The sequence below is a fragment of the Apium graveolens genome, unplaced genomic scaffold (genome assembly GCF_009905375.1).
Source record: "Apium graveolens cultivar Ventura unplaced genomic scaffold, ASM990537v1 ctg136, whole genome shotgun sequence".
NCBI classification, from domain to species: Eukaryota; Viridiplantae; Streptophyta; class Magnoliopsida; order Apiales; family Apiaceae; genus Apium; species Apium graveolens.
In genome coordinates this window covers 1,957-13,609 of record NW_027417206.1, presented here as the reverse complement: position 1 = coordinate 13,609, position 11,653 = coordinate 1,957, and the positions used below count along the sequence as shown (strand labels likewise).

The 11,653-nt window shown below is 30.7% G+C and overlaps 1 pseudogene; it reads right to left on the bottom strand.

Moving 5' to 3' along the window:
- Positions 1-214: 214 nt before the first annotated feature.
- On the bottom strand, positions 215-1,004 carry LOC141699806 (UDP-glycosyltransferase 83A1-like; annotated as a pseudogene).
- Positions 1,005-11,653: the final 10,649 nt, after the last annotated feature.

Here is an 11,653-nt window from a genome sequence, read left to right as displayed (position 1 = left end):
GTTCGAGATTAGAGAAAAAGAGAAGATGTTAAAGGCCTCATAGTGTTATTTTCGTTCCTCAGCTGGTCTGATTGCAGGAGTCCTTTTTATCTCTACTAAAAAAGTCGCTTTCTGTGATGAATTATCCCCTAAACATCAGGTAATTTATATTAAGTCATTACTGACCCTTTAGCATAGATCTCATCCATTCAATAATCTTTCCAAGGTTTTTGAACTAGTGTTCATCTTGCACGCTATTAATAATTTTTTCTTTTAAATCCACTGCCCTAGCTTTATAATTTATGTCAACAAGAAGTTGTTCAACCTTATTTTTTATTTCATCTTTCCTAATGATGCCAGTTTCATCTTTCTCAAACCCCAGTCCTACTTTCCAGACATCACAAATATAACTCTCGTAGAGGAACTGATCAACAAAGTATGGCCAGCAGAGGAAAAGAACTCCGTTGCTCAGACCTTCTGTAGTAGAATTCCAGCAATGGCTCATGAAACAAGCAACTGACGGATGACTCAAAACTTTTTCGTGAGGAGCCCAAATTACTATTTTTCCACGACACCCTATTCGCCCTTCAAATTCTTGTCGGTGAGCTTCTTCATTTGTCATACCAGGACGCAAAACCCATAGAAAAGGATTCTTGGTTAGTTCAAGTCCTAAAGCCAGTTCTTGAAATTGTGTTTGATAAAAAATAGTACGGCTTCCAAAGGCGGCATAAATAACCGAACAAACTGGTTGTTGATCAAGCCATGACAAGCAGTCATCATCCTCGGCCCAAAAAATTGCATGCCTGATTTCCAGGCTTGCAACTTGCGGGAAGTGCACCTACTGGTAATATTTCTGGAAATAATGAAAATGTAGATGGCTCCAATTCGTAAGCTGTATTGCATATTATGAAGTCCGCTAATTTAAAACATTGATTATTTTCAGAGAGAAATTGAAAGAAGCTCTTTTGTACTGCTATATCGCGGATGCAAGCCCATCCAAATGTTTCCGTTTTGAGAGCAGGCATTGTGGCTGATAGATGAAGCATCTACTTCTTTAAAATGGTTCCTGCATTAAAATTTATTTAATTTTGACCCGTATTCTACAGTGTAAATCTCAATGACCAAACAACAATAACTCCCTTATGATAATTACAATATATATCAATATATAAATCTCGGGATGAGTGATAATCGAACTAATGACCTGAGATTAGAGCTGGCTACTTGTGCGAGTTTGAACCGCCCGCTCGGGACCGGCTCGTGGGGAAGCCCAGATTTATTCGGTTCGAACAAGGCCGATTCAAAACCGCACAATTCGTTAAATATTACGAGCCGATTATGAATATTATATTAGAAAACCAGGACCGGAAGCTCGCCAACCCGGCTCGTGAACCCGCCGCCAACCCATGTATAATTTATAAAGAAAAGTCTTTTTCTTGAAAAGGTTCTTTTACGTTTACGATTCACGTGCCAGTTGCGAATCATTATTTTTCGGTTCAAACGCGGCCCGAACGGGATTCATTACTCTACCGGGTCGGTTCAATGTTAAGGTTTCCAGTGCCCAACCCGTATGCGGCCCGGCCCGAACCGCACGGACCACACAAGTGGCCTGCTCTACCTGGGGATGACCAGAGACTTACCATTAAGCTATCCCTCTCAAATTTTTTATTAGGTTCCGAAAATAAAAAATTTGCATCTCATGAGGAAGATAAAAAGTTTGCATCTCACGGGAAAATAATAAGCCATTAGGAAGATAAAAAAATCATTCCTATCCCCATCTAGTTCCAATCCATCCGGAATCGAAACCAAGCGCATCATGTCATCATCCACATCAATTTCGTTTTTTGACATCGCTTTTAGGACACACAAGTGATTAAAATCAGTGTTTACAAATGTAAATTTAAAACCATGTTCTGCAATTTTTTGCATAAGCTTCATTATTGGAATTACATGGCCTTGTGCAGGGTATAGTATTGCTATTACATGCAGAAGCGTGCTCATATCTTTGTCGTTAACTTGATACTTCTTGCATTCTTTTAGCACGCTAGTACTGCTTATTGTGTGTAATTTTATTTTTTTAATATTTGACCAGCATAGCTTTTTATGATAAACTTGAAAACATAGTTAAAAGGTCATGTCAAGTTAACTAAGGGAGAAAGTTATAGTTTTTCTGAAAGAATTTTTTTAGTTAATTAGGTACAATCACCTAAACTAGAATTTTTAGTTTCAATATTGATTTGATGTTTGTCATGTTTATACATTTACCACATCATCAAACAACTATATAAACATGCTTTAGTGTGTTCTACATGAAATTTAAGGGAAAGGTAAATTTGAAAATAGTTGGTTTCAAAATGTATTTAATAATTGAAGTTAATTTTTTATTTTAGCATTAAAAGACATTTTTAATGCCAAATTATAGCAATTACCATAATCATTTTATATGTTGCGCTAAAAACTCAATTCTAAAAGGGTTCTTTATATCTTTTGGATGCAAATATGCATAAATACATCATTGATTTCAAAATTGAAATCAATGATACATTTATGCATGCATACCACATCATCAAGTAATCACAAATGACATTAATATTGGTGAACTTTATATAAAATTTAGGAAAAAGAGAAAGACAAAAATTAGTAAAATTAGAAATATTTGGATGCAAAATGCAACTAATATTGGAGTTGAAATTTTATTTTAGTAACAAAAAAAAAATACTTCTTACACCGAACTCAGTTTTGTTCGAGCTCGTATATGAACTACTTCGAGTATCGTAGTATGGAAACTCAATTCCTCTCGAGCTTGTTTAAAAATTTCATCTATTTTTTTAAAATTCATTTTTATTATATTTGAATCAAATTTTATTTAATTTTTTATAAATTTTTTATTCTTTTAAGTGTTGAACTAGCGAGCCAACTCGGATTAACTCATTTAAATTCGACTCGTTTCATTTAGCTCATGGGTATAGTAAACTCAGCTAGCTTGTCTATTATAAATAAGTCAAATTTGATCACAGATTTAATCTCGTTTATCTTAGATGAAAAGACTTGTCTTTTTCAAAAATACCCAATTAAACTCGTTTATTAAATAACTATCTCAACTTGAATTACATCCGAGTTATATGTAATTCAATTTTTGATGTCCACCAAATTATCTTGATACGAGAAAATATGCAAGTTTGGAGTTGGTTTGTCTAGTTATTCAAATTATGCATTGGTTATAATTAAGGACTATATAATATTTTTTGTTGTATATGAATTTTTTACTAATATTTAATAAAATTTAAGGAAAAAATAAATAAAAGATACACATGTACAAAGTATACCGGTAATAATATGCATTATCTGTATCACAAGATCAAGTTAAAAATTTAAAATAATTATGTATTTATTTTAGTTTCAACTTAAAATAATTATGTATTTATTTTAGTTATTGCAAAAAGTAGTATTCAAACAATTCCGAAAATATGATGTAACTCTTTTAATAAATGCATTTTCACCTAATTCATCTCATAATTGCCCCAACTAAAAATATCCAATGATCCAAATTAAAATTAACTTAAAGTCCTAAACCAGTCATTAATATCTTGTAAAAAAAAAAACCTTTCATAAATATGAATTTGGGTGATTTAACTTGTAAAATTTAATATTCCAACTCTATTTCTCACTTAAAAATAGTTGCTTTGGATCTGTACAAATGTATATAGGCTGGCTAACACCATTTTAGTGACACCTAACATTGAGATGTTTATTTTAATGCAAACTTATTTCTTTACGACACAACACAAAGTATGTATGCAACTAGATTATAAGCTGAATAAATAGAAAATATAGGCACCTGCATGCATGCGGGAAACCTGTAAAATTTTAAGCATATATAAATTGCAGGTAAACATAAACCAAACATGAATGCAAGTTTTGGTATCATTATTTAAATAGATAATTGGCAATTTTATAATATAGAGCAAACTGCAAAATCACACATGAATTGAAATAAAAAGCCAGTTTATATTTATACATGAACTAGGCTAAAAGCATAAAGACAATACAATTACAAAACATACGGCATGGGCAGGGGCGGAACCAGGAATCTAACACGGGGGACCAAAATAAATAAAAGTAGAAAACATACTGATTTATTTGAGATGTGCACGTGATCAAATAAAAAAAATCAATGATCTCCTGGGCAGAAATGGTCTCCGCAACCTCCTTTTCAATATACACTATCAAATAATCCCTAAGAAATTCATCTTTCATTCGATTGCGAAGACTTTTTTTCACAATTTTCATAGCAGAAAAAGATCGTTCAGATGTTGCAGTAGATGCTCGAAGAGTCAAGACAAGCCTTAATAATCTATCAACTAATGGATACATCTCAGCTTTCCTGTGGTTACCAATCCATGACAAAAATCACCAAGAGTAGACAGATTCTTCAAATCTGGATGAACCGGAACATCTAACCCATAATGTTGTAGTTCACACTGTAGATGGATTTTTTCATCTCCCAAAAAATCTTCTGGATAAAACTTTTCAGCTAACTTGCAAATGTTCTCTATGTTTAAAGACCTGTAACCATCCCTAGGATTTAGTGATGCACTTAAAATGAAAAGCTCCGTCATTTGTTCACTGAATCTATTGTTTAGCTCCTGTAATTGTTGATCACGTATTAACGAATTGAAATCAATAATTTCATCAGTGTTCTCAGAATCAATACCTTCATTAACAATCTCTGGATTTTGAGGATTTTGCTCGGAGTTTCTGTTTATCCCACCAAAAATCAGAGGCTCAACTCCAACTCCATCTCCAGTGACTTCAATTGAGGCGGCAAAACGTTCTTCATCTTCACAAGTAGTTGTTTTCTTCTTCTTGGGTTGAAAATAAGATGTAATCTCTTTTCTCTTACTCATAGTTACGGATTAGATACAAAGGTAGAGTAGATAAATAGAGATGATATTAGGGATGTAATTTTGTAACTTGTATGTATAGTGTGTGTTGGGGGTTTTGGGACCGGAGCAGAACAACTGAACAAGTATGTTTTATTTTTAGACTTTAGTTTTAAACATCTTTTTTTTTGTTTCAAATTGTACTATCTTTATCTTATATGTTTATTTATTAATTATTAAGATTAATGAATAAATTCCATGATTTCCATCTAATCAATATTATTTTGAATGAAATAATTAACAAAATCAATAAAATTTTGTATAATCAATTCTCAATTTCAATTTTTTTTTAAATCTAGGGGGACCAAAAAAATTTTTGATAGTAAATTTTAAAATTTTATATTAAAATTTTGGGGTTATTCCGCAGTTGGCGGGGACCGGGGCTCCCTTCGATCCCCCTAGTTCCTCCCCTGGGCATGGGGCAGGTCTTTCATAGGACTATGCATTCCAAATTATTTGCATTACAATTAATTAATTGTTTTGACTGAACCTTAGAACCAGTAAAATAAATTCTTATATTTTGAAATATTTGTATTCGTTAAACTTGAGTCTCAACACTACATTTCAACTTAATATTGTCAAAAGAAGTGAATCAACACTTCATTTTCAATCAATATCAACCAAGAATGTAATTTCACAAGCAATATATATAAGGCCAACCATTTATAAGCTAGTAGTTTATTATATTGAGGTTTGATTAAGAAAGCTAGAAATAAAGAAAAGGAGCCCTTTCCAATTAAGAAATTAGCTAAAACAGTTTCTTCAAATCTTGAAGTAAAGGGTTCTCAAACACTTAAACATAACACACAGACATAACACACAGTAACTGAATAAAATTATTAGAGGCCACTTCTAATAAGAAAATGAAATGCCATTGATCAACCTACATTTAACCAGCTTGCTTGGAGGACTTCAACTTGCATTCTTCAGCTTCTTCACTTCCTCCTTAAGCTCCTCCAACTTCCTCAATTCTTCTTCTAAAACTGTCATTTTGCCTGAGCACCTAGGACGTGCAATTTGAGAAGAACTAACCCTGATTCTCCAAAAAACAATGCAAATACTTTAGTCTTACAAACATATAAATATAACTAAATTTTTTTATTAAATTTAATATAGCAAACTAAATTTAGAATCAGAATGCTTGATCTTATCTAGGACGTGCAATCTGAGAAGAACTCGATTTTGTTTATTGAATAACCAACTCGTCTCGTATTAATTACATCCCAATTATAGTAATTCAAATTTTAATATAAAGAAATTTGTCGATACACCTTTTATTTTGATACAAAAAATTATGAAAATTTAAAGTTAGTTTATGTAGTTTGAAATTCTTTTAATCGGTTACAATAACTACACTATTTTTTTTCCGCCAACCAACTTGTCTCACCTCATTTAAACCGACTCGTGAACTTACGAGTAAACTCTCGATTCGGCTCACTACAAAAAAATAAGGCTAAATACAATTGCACAAATACAACCAGAGTTAATTTCAACCACCTTCAGTTGAATTTAAGGGCACGACTGAATAAAACCGCATGCGGTCGTATTTAAATACGATCGTATTATGTGATCGAATTTAGTAATAATTATGACTGAATAAATACAACCGTATTTATATGCAACCATATACAGTTGGGTTTCGGCGTGCTACTAAATTTAACCTCCCTCGGTCGAATTTAGCCTTACCAAAAAATGGAGGAAATTTTCCCGCCAACAAAATTTTTTGACACTGCTAAATTCAACCGATTTCGGTCGAATTCGATATTTGAAAATGGAGGGAAATTTCCCGCACTTTTAAAAATTTAGTTGCAAAAGTGGAGGGAAATTTCCCTCCTTTCTGAAAATTATAATTTCAGAAAAATTCAATTGTGTTTATCTAACATGACAGTATTCGATTGTATTTAGTACTATTATAATATTTTTTTTAAAGAAAATTATTTGAAGGTTAGTAAATATTTTGAAAAAAATTATATATAAAAGTTAGAATAAAATTTACACGGAAGTTAAATTTTTAGTTTTTGCAAAAAAGATCATTATGGTAAGCGCATTTTCAAATTTCTTTTATTCGATGCATAACAAAAATTGAAAATTTATAAAAGTAGATTGACCAATACTTCTTACTAGTGTTTAGTCCCATATTAATGTTTCAATTTTTTTAAAAATATTTATGAATGATCTAACTATAAGGATGATGTCAAGATATATGTATTTTAGCTATATAATAATTTTTTTATAAAAATATGAAAGTATTTGGTTTGCTATTTTAATAGTTAAATAATAGTTTTACCGGTACTTCTTACTAGTATTTTGTCCCATACAAATATTTTGATTTTTTTTGAATGATCCAATTTTAGGATGTCAAGATGTATATATTTTAGTGATATGATAAGATTTTAAGAAAATAAATAAATTTATCTATTTTGCTATTTTAATAGTCAACTATTAGTTTGACTCAGTTAAAGACAAGGGTTTGTCTTTAAACTAGTCAAGTTCAGTCACAAATTTAAGCTCCTTTAACTAAAACGAGGTACTCGTATCATTTAAAAATGCTTGAACTCAAATATGTTTATTGAATAACAGGCTCGTTTTGTTTATACCCCAATTATTGAATTTTTTTTCCGATGTTATGCAATTTATCAATACACCTTTTATCTATATACGAAAAATTATGCAAATTTGGAATTAGTTTGAATAATTTGAAATTCTTTTAACCCTTTTATTTTGATATGAAAAAGTATGCAAATTTAGAGTTAGTTTGTCTAGTCATAATAACTACTCTAAATTTTTTAATAACAGCAAATATAGTAACAATTTTCAAAAAAAAATAATATTCCAATTTTGGCTGCCTCTGTATACATAGATATTTGTAAGTTGTTGCCGGCTCGCAGCCACAGTTATTTGTACGTTGTTGCCGGCTCCCAGCCACAGTTATTTTAATGGAATACTATTTCTTTACAACAGAGCACAAAGCAATAGACATAAATAGAATGGTACTTATGTGCATGGTGGAATTCCATAAAGCTTCAAGCATGTATATTTATAAACAGCATGGGTTCGTAAACCAAACATGAAAGCAAGTTTTGGTGTCGGTGATTAGTTAAGCAAAAAAAACAACACACTCATAATATAACATATATAGAGCAAACTGCAAAACCAGACATGAACCAAAATGCAAAACCAGTTTCTTTGTGCTAGCTTGTACAAACTATGCCACAAGCATATAAATATATACACTTACAAAACTACACAACGAGGTACAGGGAGAGCTCAAGGCATGCCTTCATGTGATTATGCATTAATGGTTTCAAGTGAACCTTAGAACCAGTACTATACATTGAATTATTAAATTTTGAAATATTTGTGTCTGTCAACTCTGAGAGTCAACACTACATTTCAACTTAATACTATACAAAGAAATGAATCAGTACTTCATTTTAAATTAATATCAGTACTGAAATTTTTTTATTACAGGTAGCTTCTAATAAGAAGTGATATGCCATTGATCAAACTGTATTCAACCAGCTTGCCTGGAGGACGTCAGTTTGCATCCTTCTTCACCTTCTTCCTTTCCTCCTTCAGCTCCCCAATCCCTTCCTCCAATTTTCGCACTCTTTCTTCAAGAATTTCCATTTTGCCTGAGCACCTAGGACGTGCTCTCTGAGAAGAACTAGCCTGCTGCTGATTCTCCTAAAAATAATGCATCTACTTTAGTCTTATAAACATATAAATACAACTAAATTTTTTAGTTAAATATTATTTAGCAAACTATATTTAGAATCAGAAGGCTTGATCTTACCTCATCACTAGGCCTATTTTCGGGTACTGGAACCCTATTTTGGTTCTTCTTCAGAATGAGGAGTGTGGGATCATTTGGATCTGCAATGAAATTGTCTCTAAATCCTTCCTTTACAGCTGGAGGCACTCTTTGGCATATCTTGATAATTCCTTTAACATTGGCTAAATGATATTTGAGTCTTGTAATGCCGGACACTGGGTGTGAGCAATAGTTGCACACTGCATAGGTTCTGGTACCCATCTCTTGCTTTGTGCCATGATCCCAAGCATAGTCCACTTCTCTGTTGTTCACTGTGCGATAGATATTATAATTTTAGCATATATTCTACTAGCTTATCAAAATTCTTAAGATTTTGTATCCATTAAAGAATAAAAGAAATATTTAAATTAAATATACATGCTTGTTCTATTTTTTCTTTAAAGTAACTTTTGAAAAATAATTTTTTAATGACACATATTGTCCACAAATATTTTTAAAAAATCAAACAAACAAATAAAAGTAAAATAGTGCATCCACGGGTAACTAAAACTGATTTAACTTACTTGTTGATAGTGATGCTGGAAATTGATGGATCTGACTAAAAAATCAATTGATTAGTACTGTTGAGATGTAAAATTAATTGAGATATGAGTTTTGGAACAATTGATGAAGAAATGTAAATAAAACTAGGACAAAGAAATGTTTAGGCCCCCAATACCTTACCCTTCAAAGTCTCTGGTATGAGATGGTACCCGGACTATGAATTTAGGACAGTGACCTTCAAAGTCTCTGGTATGAGATGGTACCCAAACTATGAATTTAGGAAGTGAAATGTTTGATGCGGCCAGTAAGCAACTTGTATGTTACCCTCGAGAACGTTTTTATATTGATATGAGTCACCTTGACTAATTAGATTAGGGATTGAATATTATAATATAATTATAATATGAGTATTTTAGCCTCCCGATTTTATTTTAAATTACATGAAAATATTATTCTTATTTATTCTATTTTTCTATTATTTAAATATAAGTGATAATTTTTTAATATATAAATTAGTTCATTTATTTAATAATCAACTGTTATTTATATTTCCTTAAACTAGGAAAAATTATATATAGAAAATATCAACAAGTAATAAAAAAGTAAGAATTAATCTAAAACTTTAACATTGTACAAACAATGATTTATGAATTAATGAAAAAAAAGCGGGCGTAGAAAAGAATTTTTAATAATTTTAATTACTTTTAAATTTATGGTTAAATTTCGTTGTTGAACAAAAACCATTATCTTATAGTTTATTAAAATCTCTTAAATTTCATTGAATTACTAAAATAAAGGTACATATAACCAAATTCATGATATAAGAAAAAAATTATTCTTTTAAAATTACTAAAAAACAAGGAACCCATTTAAATATATCGTTTATTATCATAGATATACAGTACGATATTTTAGAAATAAATATTATTTAACATATTTGATAGTTGAATAATAAAATAAAATAAATAAATGGTTAATGTAAAATAGTATACAAAGACATATTAGAGGCATATATAAGTTGAATACTACTATTTTTTATTTTTTTATTTCAATTTTCGAATTTATATTATAATTTATATTATATGAAAATTTTGAGTTTATTAGTTTCATTATTAAACTTAATAATAATTTCAATTATATAATCATACAATAAAAGAGTATCAAGTTATGAAAATCAAAATTTCATTCAATAATATGTAAACAGATCACATTTTTTGCAATGAGAATAAATAAATAAATATATATATATATACATATTTATCGATAATTTGTAGAGAGTAAAATTAAATTGTTACTGTAAAGTTTGCAACAGATTTTACATGATATAATTTGTTGTGCAAGGCATTCCTGTACCTCAACAACACTAAGTCAAATTGACAACCTAAGTAAGTTGTATTGTTATCTTAGTTTGTATTTGTACTTGTAACATTTTAAAGTTTGTAAAAATGCAAAGGAGCATTGGAGTCTTTTTTCTTAAACAGTATCAAGCCTAAAGATTATATCTGGGAGAAGATCAAGAATATCATGCCTCAGAAGAATTTTGAAGAAGTTTAGAGTTGAATAAATCTGTTTGGATAAAAATACTCTAAGTCAAGATCTCTACAAGTCACAGATTTAGTGTTATACATAAGTCACTCGAGAACTCCAAATGACTTATTTAGTTTACTAAAGGTTAATGGCATGTCTTATTGTACAATGTGTAAACCAGCAGTTAACTAAATTATAAAGTTAACACCGGTCCTTTGTTAGCAGTAATAATTTAGATAGAAAAATCTTGTAACACTCTCAAGGAAATATTTTCAACCCTTATTTTCTTGGAAATAGATTCAACATCCATGACTCTTATAAAAGTATTATTCTGAATATAATTCTCCATTGTGCAACCATAAATTTATCGCAACATACGCAATTCTGCAGTCTCCAACCTACGTCCTTCGGATTTCTTCAATGGCCAACACTCGAAACCATACATCAATGTCGGTCTAACTGTCAATCTATAGAATTTATCTTTCAACTTCACAAGTACGCTCTTATCACATAAAAATACAATAACAGCCTTCCATCTAATCCAACTTGCCTTAATACGATGTGTAACATCAGCAAGAATATCACCGTTGCTCTTGATGATAAAGCCCATATAGTTAAAACTATTAGTTTGTGGAACACGGTCATCTAGAATGTAAATGGCAACATCCATCTCTTGATTCTTTTCACTGAAATTATCCCAAATATACATTGTCTTAGTAACAACTCAAACATAATCCGTGAGCCTCTAATGATGCACTCCACCATTCTAAGCTTGTATTAACCTCAACTTTAAATTCCATAACTAATACAATATCTTCCGCAAGCAATATACACCAAGGAACATGAGCTTGGATGGTACTAGTAATCACATCTAAAATAATAATGA